The sequence below is a fragment of the Heterocephalus glaber genome, unplaced genomic scaffold (genome assembly GCF_053883595.1).
Source record: "Heterocephalus glaber isolate CG9 unplaced genomic scaffold, H.glaber_assembly_v1.0 deba00000331, whole genome shotgun sequence".
Lineage (NCBI taxonomy): Eukaryota > Metazoa > Chordata > Mammalia > Rodentia > Bathyergidae > Heterocephalus > Heterocephalus glaber.
The window spans coordinates 2,595,001-2,615,000 of NW_028258142.1; positions in this window are offsets into that span (position 1 = coordinate 2,595,001).

Sequence of the window (20,000 nt, forward strand, 5' to 3'; positions counted from 1 at the left end):
AAGGTAGTAAGGTGAACCTAACTCCTTTTTGTTATGTAAATTTATTTTAAAAATAAATGATAAAATCCCTTGTGCTTAATCTCAGACATGAATTAACAAATGTCAATAATTAATTTCCACTGTTTCAAAAGTAGAAACAATTTTAAATATATCAAAAGCAACCAGGAAGAGGAGGTTAATAGGCATGTGTTGCAGCTACATTTTGTCATCAGGGGATTTTATGGCCATCGGTAATAAATCATAAAATTTTCCTATTCCTAAACATTTTAAGATAAGGGTGTTAGGAATCAAATCAATTTAGACGTCTACATGCAGGCTCCAATCTTGCTAACCAGGGACAAACATGCTGTCCTTGTCAAAGCACTTCAATGTGAACCAACTGAAAATATACCCTTTCTAAAAGCTGTCTTTGTTCTTTCCCCGGAGTCTTTGATAGAGCAGAAATATCCATGATGGCCACTGTTATATTCAGACAAGAGAAAACATTGGTATTTCCTGAGTACACTCTAGTCTCCTTACTTGGATTTCAAAATTAAACTTCCTAACAATAAAAGCACAAGATTTTATGCAACAAACAACACTGCCTTGGGAAAGTAAAAGCCAAGTAGAGAAAACTAAGCAGCCCTCTGGGCCACGTTTGGGTCCAGGCCCTGCTAGCTTGGGCTTTCAGCTGATCTCAGGTAGGCTGTAGATTTTGAGTCCATTTCTTTGAGTTCCATTTTGAAATAAAGGGTGAAGTGCCTAGGCTTAAATAATTCCATGTACAAAATGCTGACCCTCTTTCTACACTAGAGGATAGAAAGCCCTTTCTCAGAAGAAAAGAGATTTTGAATCTCCTTATTTTTTTCCAACTTTATACTTTATGTACTGTATTTGCAGTAGTAGAAATTGAACCCAGGTCTTTATATCGAGGGACATACTCAACCCTTTTTTATTTTTTTATTTCGAGACAAGATCTGGCTGAGTCATTAAGTTGCCCAGGCTGGGCTTGAACTTTACAATTCTCTTGGCTCAGCCTCCCCGAGCTCTGGGATTACAAGTAGGTACCACCCTCAGTTGATTTAGAGGAATAACCCAGAGCAAAACCAACACCAAAATGAAGTCCACTGCTGCATAGAAATCAAGGTCTTGCACACGTCTTCCTGGCTGTATTCTATTTAAGCCAGCTGTTTAGGAAGCAGACCCTGCATGGGAGGCAGGGTGGGACTTGTATTTCCAGGGCCTTACCCAGCAACTTACCTAATGACATCTGCCCACATCCCAGTAAATGAGACCTGTGGAGCTAGGCAGCCACTGAGACTACCATAGGTCCAAAAAATAAACTAAAGAAAATCCGAGAAAACCCTTCCTGGCCACACTGCTCTGGCTTATAACTCACTGTAACTTAACGTGATGGAGGCTCTGCAACTTCATTGAGTTCTTTAATTAGTTAATGCAAGTGGAGTTTTGACGGATGGGAGCCAGTAGAATTCATTTGTAAGGAGCAACAGTTCAGGGGATCACTCAAATGCTGACACCTTTCTTGCGGAAAGCTCCTTTTCGGAGTGGTTAATTGTAACATATTGCTGCTATTATTTTAAAGTAATAACTCATTATAGAATAGGATTTCTATACAAGCCCTAATAATTCTGTTATGTCTACTGTGATTTTTCAACATTAGCTAATGAAGTGCCCCATCATTTATCAGTAAATACCATCAAATGCTGCACAGTAAATCTTTTGACAGAATTATTTGCGCCAGCTTCCTAGATCAGGGACAATTAATATCATCAGAATTGGTGATTTGGGACCCAACTTCCTTGACAAGCATCCTAATCTTCCCTTGCAATGAAATCATTTGACAAGTCGATACCACAGTCTCATTTTTCATTCACTTTATCAGCCTCTGGCTTTAAATGACATCCATATCTATAAAAGGTATAGAAGAGTCAGGATATATTTAGGTCGGAACCAACCAGCATAATTCTTCGCTCTGATCTTACTGAGTGCCTCCTACAAAATCTCCCAAACTTGGATTTTGGATGATTGCTAGTACCCCAATCAAAAGTAAGCTATCCTTTTTTTTCTGATTCACATCTCACATATCCCTGTTCAGTGTGATACAGTGTTGCTAGAGCAGTTGTATCAGATATATTCCTTCTCTGTGAAAGAATGAGGTAAAATCTAAAAGACATGCAATTGTATGATCTTTTCAAAGACACTGACAAAGTCTCTGGTGTTGTGTGTAAAGATTGCAGATATGCTTATTTTTGCAATTTAAGGGGCCCATTAAGTCTTGGAAATGAAATTCAAACCTTCCATCGGCAATATCCCCTAACATATGTTGGAAATATTGTTCTACTGTTCATAGATATTTTTCCTGACACATTTAAGCTCACTGCTAAATAATATCTAGCTCAGGCTTGGGATTTAGCTCAGTGGTTCCGGCGTTCTGGCCCCTGTTTTGCAAGCACAAGGTCCCAAGTTTGATCCCTGGTACAAAAAAAAATATATATATATGGCTCACTGCTAAATGTTTGTGTTCATACAAAGGCTCGGGACTCATTCTGCAAGGATTCTACTGAGTAGCCCCTCACATCCCGATAAGTATCTTGAGGTGCAGAGGCATTTCCATTGGTTGCATGGCTGTGCTTTCTCCTCTTGTGCATTGTCTGGAGGATAACAGAGACTCAGGAGATACCTTCTGGAACCTGGTGCCTTTGCCAGCACAGCCTCAGGTGCAGAAGTGTTGTTGTCATGGCTCTACCTGGACACTGCAGGTTGGAGAGGCACAAGGGCTCGTGAGGAGTCCTCACTGCTCCATCCACACCTCCCACTGCAGGACCAGCAGACACTGAGAGTTCTCCTAGGCCCCTCCATGTATGTTAATGTAGTCACCTAGGTCAATTGGTACTTATAGAAGCAGCACCCCCTGTCAGTCACTCTGAGAAATTGGTATCTTGGGAATCTATTTCATGCAATACTAATTGGTAGTAGAATCAAATAAAGTGCTAAATAGGAAGAGGTGAATTGCACATTAAATTCCTCTATAGAGAGCAGATAATTAGCCAATATCCAAAAATTTTATTTTCATCTCATCTAGATTTGTGACATTAAAATAGGATGATGTTCCAGGAGTAGGAGAGGTGGATATCATCTCATGTCTGAGAGGCCCAATTTGGAAACTTAGGTATGCATTGCTTCTTTTCTCCATGGTGGTCTTTACTGTGCAAGGGCAGGATTCATTTGAGTGTACCAATAGCACTGTTACTCTATTGATCAGCAGACACTCAACAACCAAGAGAGGATGTGTCGTGCTCTGCTCCCAAGGCCCTTGGCACCAGCAATGGGCTGGCTTTTAGACTGCAGTACAGATGCTTTTGAAACAATCTGAAACAACTCCCAAATAAATGTACCTTTATATGAAACTTAGCTGCTTTCCTGATATTTAAACATGGGGGAGACATAAATTATCTGCAGTGCTGTCTTAGAAACATCTCCTTAGCTGGAGTGGAGCAGCTTTAGCTGGAGCTTTAGCTCTCTTGGGAGACCAGGCTGGAGTTCAGTGCCATTCACACTCTCCAGGGTGGAGCTGAGCACTTCCATACTCTTAAAGCCCTTAAAGCATCTACCAGTCTGTCTAAAAATGTCAACTCTTCTTCAGTACAATTTAATTCTTTGTATTAATTTTAATATTCATGTTCATGGCTTCAAATATCTATGGGGGAGAAAAATATATGACATACCTAAGAAATGGGCAATAACAGTTAAATATGTTCTTTTGTTTTCCCCCTTTTAAACACATGCTTCATTTTTATTCAGTTTTTATCATAGGTATTCTTATTGATCATGTCCAAGTCTTTTGTGAGACAAAGTGAACTGTAAACAATTTTATTTTAAACTCTTTTGTACTTCCATCCTTCTGACTCCTGCTTGCCCTCAAAATATGTCCAATAGGTGAAGTTTCATTTCCTGTAAGAAAAAATATATTTAAATAATTCGGAAATAAAACTACTTTACCTATCAGTATTAGATTAAAATATGTAAGATAGAAATTCATGTCCTTCATTTAACCTGGAAAGCTATACAAATATTCGCTAACTTTCTTATATATTAAAGACAATGCTTTTATGAGCCTAAGGCTTTTACTAGGAAACAGGTGGTATATTAGTTCAACCCTATAGCAGGTATTTAAAACTCAAGCATACTACCTTTAAATCAAATTGCAATGAGTACAAGCAAATTTGGAGAAGGAAAAAAAGGAAATATAGACCAAGCTGCACACCCTAAAAAATAATATTTCTCTGATCACTTAAAAAGCTTTAATCACAGCCTCTAGAGTGGAACATGTTTAAACTTCGAGACATTGCTTAACAGATGACATGCTTTTAAGCAAAAGGAGAAAACTTTATGTTGAAAATTATGCTGCGTCTGTGTATATTTGGATCCTTTCTGTAAGTGGCCTTCCTGTACCTCTCCTCCTTGCACAGCCTCTGTCTACCAGAAGATTAATATTTCAGAACTTGTCATGGACAGTTCAGTCGACTCTGTTGCTGGCCGTGTCTGACAAGCTATTTATCATGTTGCTAAGTGCCAGCATTAAATTATCCCCGCTGTTATGACAGCAACATTATTCATCAGGAGCACAGCCTCTATAGCAGGATGCTTACAGCTGTTTCCTCCTTTTTTGTCTTTTCAGAAGTGTTCTGATCTCTGCACTATGTACTGAAGAAAAAAGAGAGAGGGAGGAATTAATGAAGGAAGAAAGGGAGGAAAGAGGGAAGGAAAGGAAGGAAAACAGTGAAAGAGGGAGATGGGCAGGAAGGAAGAAAGGAAAAAGGGGGAGGAAAGGAAGGAAGGAGGAAGTAAAAGGAGGGATGAAGATGTAAATCCAAAAAAGAAGGAGAGGGGAAAGAAATGAGACAATGATAGGAAGGAGAGATTCAGAAATTACACTTTCTATAATAGGTGATAAGACTGTTGCACTAATGTTCTTTCTAACTTGGAAACTGGTTTCTATTTACAGATCAAGCTCTGTTAGCTCTTGCTTCTTCATAGAATTCATGGAAGACCGAGGTGTAAATATGTGGTCTGTTGGCCTGGGCATTGGTGGGAATGCTCATTGTGGACCTGATTCTGGCACACTTGTGGGGAACTTTCACCATCTGTTACTTTCTTGGCTCCTCCCTGACAGCCAAGCACCAGCTGGAGAACCGTTTGTTTGCTATGTCTGTGTGGCTGGATCATCAGGGACATTTATTTGACTCAATAGAAATTTTTTTTCAATTTTGTGAGGCTCCAGAGCAATTCAAATATCAGGGTGAATATTTCTCCCCAGAAGCCTCAGGAGTTGAAAATACTAGGGACAAACACACTTCTTCCAATTTTTCAAAAGATCACAAAGTACAACCATCTTTCTTTTTGGTTAAATTGCACAGGACCCAGGGGGTTGCTTCATTCTTTCCCTCTTGTTTGTTACTATGTAAGTGATATCCCTGGAAACTGAAGCTCATATCCATCCTGGGTTTTGTGGATATATGCTATCATTTATAAGACAAGTGTGGAGTGTAGGAGACTCCCCACTCAGCATGACATGTCTTTACAACCCATGCCTGGCCCGGAGACCAAGTACCAACTCCCCCAGCCATCAAGGGATGTTCACCACCTCGGCACACTTCACAGAGCAAGAGCAGCCCCACCACCGCACATGTGAGCCAGTTAAAATTCTGCTGTCCTCCAAAGTCCTCAGAGCTAAGTTCCTAGGATCTGAATTATTCAGCCGACCAGTGCATTTATTGTTTATTGTATTAAGTTTACAGTGTCTTTTCCAGGATCCTCTCTGTGTACATTAGGCACTCAGCTACCTCTAGAAAACACCAAAATTCTTTTGGGAGTTCTATGAGAGAAGCATCTCCTTCTCTGTGCTCACCACGAGGAGCTGAGCAGGATTAGTTCCCAGTAGAAAATACAGAATGGTCTCGCTAGTGCCCCAGGACCCTGCAGACAAACCATATGCTTTGAAGCAGTTCCTGACCCGACCCCATCTAGCTGAGCTCTCACAGAACAGTGATGGTAGCACTGATCTTAAACTAAAAGGAAAGGAACTAAGATGAGGAAATGAGAACAGGAGTGAGGAGGAAGGGAAAGGGAAAAGGTCAGGGTCACCCTGTAATCAGTGTGAAAGTGTCCAAATCTACAACTTCTCCTTAGCTCCACATTATCAATACCAAGTACAAGTCTTACAGAGTCTACTTCCAAATTACAGTCCACCCCTCCAGCTGTATTCCCTCTTGTCTGTCCCGTCCCATCTCCATGCCCCCAAACTATCAATTCTTCCTGCTGGATCCCACCAATAGACTGTGGGGTCTCCCAACTTAATTCAGTTCTGAAGAGAGACACCCCCAGAATAGTCCCTGTAACATGCCTCTGGGATCCCATCACCGCCCCCATACACCCTCTAGTGGGGGCCTAGGTCTGGTTGAGACAAAACCCTAATTACTGATTTCACGGTAGATGGTACCCCCACTTTCCAGGGCCAATGGAGGATGGAGCAGAGTGAAGAATTTGGGGAGAAAGGCCACTCAAAGGGATTCAAAAGTAGCTGGCTGAAGGCAGGACTTCCTGGAGACCCTACTGTCACCCCCAACACACACTAACTGCGGGAGATTGAGTATGGAGGTTAAGGGGATGACAAAAGACCTTCGTTAAGTGATATAAGTAATACTTTCATGCAATTTTTAAAAAATCAAATAGTGAGCCATGATTTTAGGCCAGCTGCCTGTTTTGTAAAGGTTTGTAAAGTCTTTCTTTAGAGCTCTGTCATTTCACTCACTGGGCATTTGGGGCATTAATTTCCCTTTTTATTTTTGTAAAATATTTCCTAAAACAGTATTTATCTTGATGGCTGACTTTTGTGATGCCTTTTAAATTTGATACCTTGAGTAAGCACTTCACTTACCGCAGAGCAGTCCCTGCTCTAACAAAGCCATATGCACGCACATATGCATACACATTCACACACACATGCACATACATACATGTGCACACACTCACACATATGCACTAACATACGTTCTTCCATACCTGCATACATGCACACAAACCTGTATATTTACTCACACACTGTATGCACACACTGGCATACAGAAACATATGCATGCACATATATAAACACACACATTCACATGCTCATATCTACATTTACATATACCCATGTGCCTTCATACCTGTGCTTTACACACATGAACTCGTAATTCAAAAACTTACACACAAAACACACATATGCTAAACACACATGCACGTATTCACACATACACACGTGCCCATACACAAACAAGCTGGCATGCACTCACACATACCTGAAATGAACTCACACTACACATATGCACAAACATGTACAGACATATACAGACAGGCACATGCTCATACACACACAGATACATGTGTATTTGCAGGGAACATGCAGAAGGATTTAGTAGAAACCTGGGTCAAGGCCCAGAGGCCCTCTATTTCACAAGAAGGTGAAATGTGATGCCACCCACGGAGCAGTTGTCATCATGAAGGGAAGGAAGGCTGATCAGCTCCTGAGACTCCAAGTGCAGACTGTCAGTGATTGGCCCAGCAGCCTGTAGATACCTGGGTGAGGAAGGCAGGAAGAGAGTCTGGTGTTACTCTATGTGTGTGAGAGTTGGCCACTTGTCCCTGTTAATAAAACAGGATAGTGCTAGTGGGTTGCAATTATATCACAATTATTTTCCTGACAGAAGGGAACCAGGTCCTCTTTAAGTAAGCTTAAGGAAACAGGGGCCAAATAAAAGCAAAAGAGGTTTTCTTGACCAATTGCCACCTTCAGAATCCCCAGACAGAGGAGCAGACTAGAGTCTACAGGAGGCAGAAAAGGCTGGGGAGGCCAGCTTAGCACCACAGGATGGGGTGGGAGCACAAGACATGCAGAAGCTGGGAGCCTGCTACCCTATAAATGTTTCAGGAAGCTCAGAACCTATGATGAGAGTGCTGATCGACTGTAAGAACATGAAAGAATGCTAGTGAGATCTCAGAAAAGAGAGCCCCATCCCACAATGCTAACTAGACTGATGACAAAGAATACCAGAAAAAAAGATGAAATGGAAGAAAAAAAAGCCTATAGGTCTTATGAGGTGCAAGTAGTCATACAATAATAAATACACAAACAGTACACAAGAGCATTGCACTAGTTACCATGAACACAGCAGTGCAAAGTGCTGAATAAAGAAGTCACTTCATGTAAAACACATCTTTGGCAGGTAGGCAAAGTATGCCTAGGAGTAAAGACAATGTAGGTGCTTAAACAAGCTGTACATTTGTCTCTTACTTGAAAGTAGCCTTTTGAAGGGAGAGAGACATTGTCAAGTAATTGTTAACATGTTATATCTATGCTATTATCATATGCATGCATATATTCATAAACTTTACCAGCTATATTTTTGATGTCTCCCAAATACTGTGTGAGCAATATAGAGAACAACCTAGATTTGGGAACTGTCACTCTAGCAGACTGAGGGCTCCACACAGAGTCCTCTGAATTTCCTTCCACTGAATTGCACAGCTAAGAGCTTTCTGGGTGGAGGTAGCACTGTAGAAGCCACCAGTGTCTGGCAAAACCTTACCTGAAAGAGAATAAGTGTAGCTGGGGAAGTAAAGCCTAGAGTGCAAGCATCCGATCTTGACAGGAGAGCTTGAGCAATTCTACTATGGTCACAGAGGACCTGCAAAAGCCAACAATGCAGGCAGAAGTCAGGGTGAAGGTATCTGAGCTTGGTGGGTGTGCACCACCTGGACAAGAAAGCCCTGAGCCACTGCATCATCACCATGCCCACAGTGAGTGGTGTGCCTCACACTTCTCATCCCAGGTTGCTGAGCTGCAGTAGTACTTTTGCAACTCCTTCTAGCTCCATGCTTAGCTATGACACGGCTTTTATATAGATGAAGCAACTACAGAGCACTTCGTGGAAGACCTTCTTAGAGGCACATATGGTGACATTAGCTACTATGTTGAGAAAAAAAGGTTGAGGATGAATTGATGTTACAGAGCGCCACCAGCCTCAGTGTTCTCGGGTGGGGAGATCTCCTGTTGGTGTTTATGAGGCTTATTTCTCAATGGATGAGAATTTGCTCTCTGACCCTCATCAAGAACATAAACCAAACTCTTAACTTGCCTTATTTTTGTCATTGGAATGACCAGAATGCTTATTGTTGCCAAAATTGCTCTTCAGAGCATTAGCAACAAAAGTAAATTGAGTAGGCACAAGAAGAGTCTATGAAGGCAGCTGAATGGAGTAAGAGTTATGAATCTTATTGATTCATGGGGACCAGAATTCAAGACCGCCTCAGACAAAAATTTGCTTCTTGGCCTAGAGGAGCTCCTTCATCTTCAATAGATACAGATACCACTTTCAAATTTTCTGTGCCACACTAATTGTAACAAAAGTAGTCAAACATTCCTCCCACTATTGCTCCAAGAATAAGAAATTTCACTTGAATAGGAGAAAAAGAGAGCAGACACAGGAAAGGTTTGTCCTCGCAAACATCTGTAGACCACCCACTCAACAACAGCAGGACCCACATTCTTCTAAGTGCACATGGTACATTCTCTGGATGGACCACACTTAGAATGTAAAACAAGGCTCAGTGAATTTAATAAATATTAATATCTTGTAAAATATGCTCTCTAACTGCAAAGGAATAATGTATAAAATCATCTCAAAATTCAAACTGTAGTGTTTTTTTCTTCAAAAGCTGATTCTATAATTCACATGGAAATGGAGGGAAACCCAGATAGCCAAAACAATATTGAAAAGGCTGAACAAAGTTGCATGTCTCATATTTCTTGATTTCAAAACTCAGTGGATATCTACATTAACCAAGACAGTATGGTAATGGCATAAAGGTAGACATCTAGACCAACAGAATTAGATAGAGAGCTTAGATATAAAACCTCACATATATGACCATATGAATTTTGACAAGAGTACCAAAGCCATTCAATGGAGAAAAAGCTTGTCCTTTCAACAAATCACGCTGGGGCAACTAGTTAGCCACAAGAATAAAATAAATTTATATCCTTTCCTCACACTATCTACAAAAACCTAGCTCATCAAGATCTAACATCTAAGCATAAGAGCAAAAGGATAAAGTTTATACAGAGAAATATAAATGTAAATATACAAGACCTTGCATTTGAGCAGTTTTTTAGCTATGACACCCAAAGCACAAGAAACCTAAGAGATATAGATGTCAAAATTACAATGTTTTGTGCATCAAAGGACAGATTCAAGAAAGTTTACAATCAATTGAATGGGAGAAAATATTTTAAAATAATGTATTTGATAAGCCTATGGTGTCCACAATAGACAAACATTCTTAAAAGTTGACAATAAAAAGGCCAGCAATAGAATTATAATACTTTCAGGCAAAGGACTTGATTAGCTATTTCTCTAAGGAGATGTATAGATGGCCAAAAGCACATGAATACATGCTCAACCACAAGTCAGTATGGAAATGAAAATTTAAATGAAAATTCAATGCCATACCCATATATGATGATGAGTACAGTAAAATAAATGAGAAGTGTTGGTAAGAATGTAGGCAACTCTGTGTGTGTGTGTGTGTGTGTGTGTGTCTGAAGAAAATGTAAAATGCTTCAGTCAATGTGAAAAACTAAGTTAAATAATCCTTCCATATGATACAGAAATTCCACTCCTAAGAATATATCAAGGGGAATTTAAAGCATGCTTCCACAAAAATGTCTATAGAGCTGTGAAATAGCACCATTCTTCATACAGAGAATGTATTAGTCTTTCATTACTATAATGAAATACCCAAAGCAGATGAAATTTTGAAGACAAGAAACCTTTTAGCTCAGTTTTGGAGGCTGAAAATCCAAGATTGGGTGGCCCCATTTGTGTGGCCTCTGGTGAGAATCTAATGGTGGATTACATCATGGCAGGCGCATGTGTGAGAAGCAGTCACATCCCAACAGGTAGCCAGCAAGGCTGGGGTCCCATATGAAGGCAGCTCCCCCAGTGACCCAAAGACCTCCCACAGTAATTCATATCTTCATGGTTCCATCACTTAAACATTGCCATGGTGAGGACCAAGCCTCCAGCACATAAACCCTCAGGAGATGTCAAATCCACACCATGGCAGACAAATGACCATCAGCTGATCCATGAATAAATGGTAGCTGTTGTATCTCTACAATGGAATATTATTCAGCCATTAAAAGAGTGTGATGCAATACAGACTATAACATAGATGAAACTAAAACTATTATACTCCAGGAAAGAAAACAGACACATAAGGCCACATGTTGTATGATTCCATTCGCGTGAAATGTCCAGAAAAGGCAAGTTAACAAAAACAGAAAGTAGATTAGTAGCCGTCAGGTGCTGCTGGTTGTTTGGTCTGGAGTGCTATTCCTAATGATTTTTGGAGTTTCCTCTTAGGGACATGAATTCGTTTTTTAATTAAATAGTAGATGGTTGTGGACCCGTATGACTGTACTAAAAACATTGAATCGGACAATATAAAAGGTGTCTTTTTGTTTTTGTCAATTAAAAATCAAATATAAACAAGAATAAGGAAGAATAGAAGAAAGAGAAAAGGATGGGGGAGGAAAATAAGGCTGTGTCCGGGTTGCATGGGTTGTGTAAACCATCAGGTTGAGATGCCACGTCTACGCGTTTGGAAGTAATAAAATGTGTTCTGAAAGCATAATTAGTTTACGTGAGAAGAGCGATCGTCTGTCTGGGTTTATATCTCTTTACAAATACAGTATCAGCACAGACAATTAAAGCACAATGATAAAAAAGACAGACATTGCAGGGAAAAACATGACATTCTAGGGCACTGCCAAAAGATTTCATAACCATGCCTTTGGGATCTCAAAAAGAAAGAAGAGCAAGATCGAAGCGATAGTGGCAGAGCTAATGGCTACTGATTCCACCAGGATGACAATAAATCTCAACAAGATCAAAATAGTTCTATGTACTTCAAGCAGAATAAACAGAAAGAAACCGTGCGTAGACATACCATAGTAATTTGTCTGAATATAAATTCACAAATTTAAAAACTAAACTTTAATAAAATGGAACAAATTACTGCTTTATGAAAAAAGTGAACCTTACCAATATAAACCTGAGCAAAAGAAGTCAGACACAGAAAAGAAAGTAAAATGTATTCCTTAAATAATAAATGCATAACTGATTAAAAAAACAGTAACACCCATTTCACTAATTCTGCAAAGTAAAGAATCACTGGAGAAACCCATTTGTTATGATTCGGTACTGAGCTTAGATAAAAGGGCTGAATATTTAAAAATGAAAACCAAAAGGCAAAGTCAAGTTCACCTGTGGTCTGTGTTCTTTTCAACTACTTTTAACTCAATTTGTTAAGTGCAGTTAATTTGAGTATGAGACATAGGAGGGAAAGGAAGGAAACATTGAATCTGCTGAGAAGATACACTATTGTAAACTAGAAAATATCAATTTCCTTAACGATTTAGTGAAAAATGAAGAGAAAAAGAAGCAGAGAAGAGAGGGATCCCATTCTGAAATGCAGACATATCCATTTAATACACACACGCACACACACACACACACACACAGCAGTAAACTCTGACACTGGTATTTTGTCAGCAGTTAAAGCCTGGCGTCCTTGTCCACTAGAGCTTCCACTTGTCCATGCCTCATCAAGCACAGTATAATTTCTACAATTATGGACAAATGAGGGCTGCCAATAGTGCTATTTTAAAATATCCTGATCGAAAGACATGCAGGCCTCGTTTCCTGGGCTCTTGCTCTTTCCTACAACATTTGAACCCCTAGGAAGTCAGCTCTTTCCAAACTGTCAGAGGCACAAAAGTCCACCCCTCCCAGGACCACCGGCCCTGGTGGAGGGGGAGGGAGACCCTTCAGCCTGCTCCCCTTCCTTCCCTGTGCAGGCCTAGGCATCACACACACTGTGGAGGATGGCCCGAATTTTGGAAAACTGGAGATCTGCTTCAGTGGAAGAAAATCTAATTTTAAGTAGCGCACTAAAATGATGTAACAATTTACAAGACAGAACTGCAAAGGCTGAGTATCAGAGGAGTGTCCTAGGCATAGTCTCTCTTCCTTGCTGGGTGATGTCTGGGCCACTCATGCTTACTGAGGCTCCAGGTATCTAAAACCAAGGATGATTTCACACCCACAGGATATAGAAAGAAAAAGAGGGCTGGGGATTTAGCTCAGTGGTTCCGGTGCCTGCCTTGCAAGCACAAGCTCCCGAGTTTGATCCCCAGTACCAAAAAAAAAAGAAAAGAAAGAAAAAGAAACCTGGATTTATATTTAGTCAATTTCTTGTCCAAATAATTTAAAAGTCCTCTATCTATGAATTCTATTAATGTATTAATGAAGCATAATAAATTTGAAAAAAATTGAATAAATTCTTTCTCTAAAGTATCTACACATGACTCCTTCCTTTCAAGTTGTTTTTTGTTTGTATGTTTGACTTTTTAGTGTAATAGCAAATCTAAAAGTTCCATACAGTAGTCAAGAGATTCAAATAAGTCACTTTTTTAAGGGACAACTGCAACTCTCTTCATACATTTTTTAATAAAACGGACTCCTGCTTATAATTCTACACACCACATTGAAGGTGATTTTCCGTAACTTTGTTATGTTAATTAAAATAATTTGATGTAATTTTAAAAAATGTAAATAAAGTGAAAAATATAGCAGTCTGCCTACATCGTGTGTCTCATGTATTGCTGTGCTGGTTTATTACATATCTACCACCTCATATGTGAAGCATTTCCCAGTCCATCCGTGCAAGACAGTGATTCACTTCTCCATAAATACTACAGTGTGCATACCATTGACTAGATTTCAGCCGATGGTTGTGCTTTTTCTTTTGAGGTGATACATACAACCAATTCACAAACCTTAAGGGCATGTTCCCTGAGTTTGGCAAACCTACACATGCACGCTACTCAAATTCTTTCCATCACCCTCTTTCCCAATCTCTTTAGTACTCTCTTAGATGACTCTTCACCCCACATCTACAGAGGAAAACATTTTTCTGGATTTTCTAGCATTGATTAGCTTTGCCTGTTTTGAATTTCATTACAAAGAAAACCTACAACTACGTATTTTCCTTGCAAGTAAGGGTTTTTCACTCAGACTAATGTTTCTGAGATTCATTCATTTTATTGATGTATCAGTGGTTTATTCTTTTTTATTTGTGCGCCAGTTTTGTTAGTTTTTCATTGCTGTGACAAAATACTTGAGAAAAACAACTTCAAGGAGGAAATATTTACTTTTGACTCATGATTTTAGAGCTTTCAGTCTTTTGCTCCATTGTTTCTGTGCGTGTAGTAAGGCAGGATACCATGGTGAGGAACATATGCAGAAGTAAACCACCCCCTTTATGGCAGCCAGTAAGGAAAAGGGAGGAGGAGGTATTTCCTCAGTGACCTACTTCTTCCAAGTAGGTCCCTTCCTAGAGTTTGTATGACCCCCCAATGATACCATCAGATGGGGACCAAGCTTTTTCAACCCATGACCCTTTGGGGGACAAATAAGACCCAAACTCTGACATTAGATTTTTGGTCATATGAATTGTTTTCATTTCACTTAACAAAGTATTCAGGGATAAAATTGTCACATCTATTTTCATTTCATAGTCACCTTAATTATTTAAATATTTGTTGAAAGGTAGTTAATAAAATAACTTCTTTCAATAAAAGTAAATTTACAAAACATAACTTTGACTGAAAAACAAAATAGAGTTTTATAAATTGAGCTGGAATCAAATCTTTCACTAGATAAACGGTGAGCTTTTGGCCCTGTGTAAGATCACATGGAAGCAACAGGATTAGGATTGGAATCAAGGCAAACTCACACCCACATTCAGCCCAGAATTATCTACTTCTGAATTATTTTTACTGGAATACATTTAAGAAATTTAAGAAAAATTTTTAAGATAGTGGAGGGAATATTTGCTATAATTAGTGCGACTACACAATATAATATAATATGCATTCTAGGATTAAAAGGCAGATGTGTGTATCACACACACAAACACAGATACATAGACACACAAAAACATATGTACACAAACTACATATATATGTATTTTTATGAACATATGTTACTCCATGTAAGATAAAACAAATATTAATCCAAAGAATTTATAACTTGTTAACTTGTTGGCATTGTAAATAACTTTCTCTACTGCATCATATGCTTTTTTAAGGAAAAATTATGTCTTATTTAATTTTTAAATTTTAACTTGGACCTATAATTATACTCTTTAAATTATGAGCTCAGCGTTGACACATGGCTCTTCTGTGGGCCCAGATCTATCCCTAATGGCTCCAGCCACTCCATTTAGCTGGGACAGACCCCCCTCCAGGTCTGAGACATCTTGTGTTGATATGTAAGCTGTCCGCAGAAGGTCCCCTGAGCGTGGGAGAAAGCGGTCCCTGATTGAGATGCTGCTTGGGACATTTCACGAATGCAAGTCATGACTTGTTTTGGTGCCATGGAGCGCACTGCAGAAAGGAAGGCCACACATCAAATGCATGCTAACACTGTCAGAAAACCAGACTTGGAAAAATCAGTCTCAAAGAAAACATGTTCGGAATTGATCTCATGTAAAGACAAACCACAATGCAGGCAAGAAAATTAAAACAATAACAGAAACGGTGACAAAGATGAAATTAAAGATGCCCAAAGGACAAGGGACTTTGTTTAGAATTTATTCAGTTTTGCAGAACACAAGATAAATATAATACAAGCTAGTTTTCAGATATTAAAATAAACTTTTCCCCCATAGATTCAAATTGTTAATAAACAGAGGAAAGATAATTGCCCTTCCACTTAACTGCCCAGTATTCTGTCCCTTCAAATGGGATGGTTTCTTTAGATTCTCTTGTGATTACTTTCAAAGCTATTGTGAGTTTATGAGGTGCTTTTAGCTTCTAATGCTGCTTCAAATGTCAATCTTTATATTACTGAAGGACAATTAGGCAAACCATGTAATTGTATTGTCACTTATTAATTTCAAGCTCCAATGTCATAAATTATATGCTTTAATTAATACTGTGTCAATGGCAATCTGTAACTTTGAATGCATACGGAGGTTAACAAGAATACATAATTAAAAGAAACCAGTGAATAAGGGCACGGCTGAACAGTTTATAAAATTAGGCAAGAAAGCAAATGCTTTGTCAGCATGTAAGCACCATGATTAAAAGAAAAGATAGAGGCATTAATAAACTACAACAGAGAAACAGAATCCAGAGTGTAAAATAGTGAAAAATGAATTTATAGGTAAACAAATGAAAGAGCACATACAATGAAGCATTTCCAAATCGTGATGATGTGTGTAGCTTTGATAGATTTCCTCAGATAATTGGTTTGGTTATGACCTTAGGTTTCACTTCTTGGTGGTGGGGATATCTGTAAAAGGTGTTCTTGCCTTGCATGTGTTTGCTTCTGCAAAGCCATCGAGGTGAAGACAGTCACTCCTGTTTGTGGGATGGAAGATACTATTTTGGGGATGCATTCTGAGCTTTTCCCCAGCATCAGAATGTGAATGTGGAGGATCTGCATATATTTTGACTGATATCATAGACAAGATGTCTCCAAAATACACAGTGTTGCGACTGTCCTCCATAAAATGAGAGTGAAGATCTATACTGGAATGCATGTAGGGATCCCTAGGAAGTCCAAGTCAAAGAACCATCAACACTGGCCTGTGGATGTTCCTTGCTTGTTGACAACTTTGTGACAGAGAGGTTCCCAGACAAATTGCAATTCAGCAGCAGAGCTGAAAATTGGCTTCATGAGTCTAAAAGAGCCTTTCAGCTGCCCAAAGTGCCAGTTACATTGAGCAGAGAGACTCCAAAGCAGCTTATCGCAAGACAAGTCTGCAATGAAAATAGAACTAGAGGAAGGCAGATAGATAGGAGCCTGGTGGGCAGGGGGAGCTCTAGGCTCAGTTACTGGAGTCACCCTGATCTCAGCAGGGCACAGAGGCCCCGGCTGGTACCAAGCAGCAGTGTCAATTTGATTTGTGTGAGGTGTGTTTCCTTCAGACAGGAGGAAGGGTGTGAAGGGGTTGCTCACCTGTCACTCAGGTGTCGACTATTCTGTTACTGAAGCTTCTGGCTAGGAGCTTTCTCATTCGTTGTTGTGGAGCCCCTTCATCCTACAGAATTATTTCCTGATAGCTTTGTCCCCATTGTAACCATCGTTTTATCACTCCAACATGAGTTGTGGAGGAGCATTCAACAATCCTGTGCACATGTAACTGCTTTGTTTTTTGCTATTAAATGCATTCCATGAAATGATGGGCTCAAAAGTGATGCAATCTGTCTCCTCAAGTCTCCTGTGAGAGGACTGAAATGTACTATTTCTGTTGCACTGACCTTGGACAGTTACTTTACCTTCTAAGTTTGAATACTTTCCGTTGACAAATGGGGAAAGTGGGCTACAAAAATGGAAAGCTTGTTGTACAGTTTTTGATGTGAGTGTTGACACCAGTGTTTTGATACTGTTCAAATGCTCTTCTGAGAAACATCCTGGAAACTGAGCAGGTTATTGGAGATGCCCAGCTGAAGGAGCAGAGATGCCAGAATTGAGTTGACCTTTCAGAATTTTCAGCTACTTTGGTGAAAAATATATGTTCCTACTAGCAATTACTCTGCGGGTTTCTAATTCATTATATGAACGAATACAATTCTTTCATCAGCCAGGTTGGGGACACCAAGCTATAGAATCAGAGAGACACAGCAGTTGCCAGGTCACTGCAGTATATTTCCTGTCTAGTTCCTCCGGCTGCCAAACCAATGGGCTGCCTTACAGTCAGGGCTGGCAGGAGCACATGGGGTGCACAGTGTAAGTGTGCACTCACTAGTAGCTAAAGTTTGCTGTCTAATTTCTACACATAGGGCTTTTGTAAGTTAGCTGCATGCATTTGATTTTCACAAGATTATGAGGTCAGTACTAATATTCTCCCAGGTATATATGGATAAGGAGATTCAAGTTTCTACTGGGTAAGGATCTTATTCAGTATCTACAGCCAGGGAGTGGAGACTCCGAGACTACATAAATCCAAAGCCCATGTTCTTAGCTACTCTGAAGCAAAACTACTCATAGCTTTTATTACATCACTCCAACTTCTGGATTTTTTTTCTAAAGAAATGATTCAACAGGGCCAGGGATTTAGCTCAGTGGTGCCGTCCCTGCCTTGCAGGTATGAAGTCGTGGGTTCAATCCCCATTACAAAAAAAAAAAAAAAGCATAAGAAATGATTCAATAAAATGAAAAGTCTCAGGAGAAAGTTACTTTTAGATTGTTTTGAAATAAGCTAAGTATTCAAAGATTAGAAAATAATTCAATAAATTCTATGCAATAAAGTACTATGTAGGGACTGCAGATAATTATAAAGAAGACATAGCCAATGTCACATAAGCAATCATTACACAGTGGCATTTAATTATGCTATTTCTCTGAATGTGATAAGTCTATGGATGAAAAACTGAACAAATGAAAAAATTAAAATGATTACTTTATCTATTGCCAAGTTCTAGATGGGTTTTACTACCTTTCTTTCTCTTTTCCTCCTTTTTACTTGGATGGCTCTTCTACACTCAAACACCGTGTAGGTGCTGCAAAGATCCATTCCCTCAAGCTGCTTAGGCCAGTGAGAGGCTGACGGAGATGAAGGTGCCAGAGCTCTGTGGAAAATTGTTGCAAAAGTCACTTTTAGCAGGATTTTAATCTCAAGCAGCCATGAAGTCACAAACCAGAGGGTCCCCGAAGGTGTCCCAGGAGCATGGATGTCCTGCATCTCCAGAGAGCAGGAAGCGGTCAGACCAAATATTTAAAAACCAAGTTCCATAGGTAAATAGAAATAGAGGCAGGACCAGAAGACATTTTAAACATAAAAGAAGGCAGAGGAACCACTTGCTCTTCATAAACAAGTCAGCATTTTGTCCAGAGTGGAATTATCCAGCCGTGTCTATGTATACATCTAACCCTCCATCTGTCACACCTACCACCTCTTTGTCTTCGTGAGTCTATCAGCCATTTATCTTTCTCTACCACCTCTGTCATCCATCTATTATAGATATCTTCTCTATCTCCTACACACACACACACACACACACACACACACACCTATTCCCAAATGGACACACACAATTTTTGTCAGTTTCATAGCATCAGTTTTATTAGGGAATACATTGGATAATTTATTTTTCCTTTACATAAGAAATAACATTGTTCATACAGTAACTTATAAAAGAGATTCACATTGTCTTAGAATTGAAAGAATTGCAAGCCCCTTACTTGGGATTTTGTAGGGAGACACATAAGCTATGTCATCTATAGCTAGACTATACTGATCCTCATCTCTCTCTACATCTTTATTTCTATTTAGATCTGTATCTGCATCTCTTTTTCTCTATCACTATTTGTGCCCATGTCTGTGTCTATAGCTCTCTGTATACCTCTACCTGCGTCTGTACACGTTTAACATATTGAGCAAGGCCATAAGTATGTGAAAGTTGGGAAATGGTGAACGAGGAGGATAAAAGCCTCTGCTGTTCTGCCTGAGTCCTTGGCGAAGCACTACAGTTCAAACCCAGCTGCCATAAGCACTCTTGCTCTTCCACACAGTTAGGGCATCTGATTTCCTCGCTTTGCCAGATGTCTTGTATAAGTTAAGTAAAAGGCCTTTACTTAAAACAATCTTATAGTGAAAAATAATGAAATATTTTAAGAACCAGAGAAACCTGGTGTGTAGTACACTGCTGTTTAGTAATAAATTCATTCTTGAGGTTGCTTTTCCTTTGAGTGTCACCTGACAGATATCTAGGCTCTAAGTGGCAGTTGGCATGGGTTTCATGAGAATTTCTCCACTCTGGGGGAGCCCATTACCTAACATCCTAGATCTGAGTTGTTCCTCTGTCAAACTCCACCTCTAAAACCACC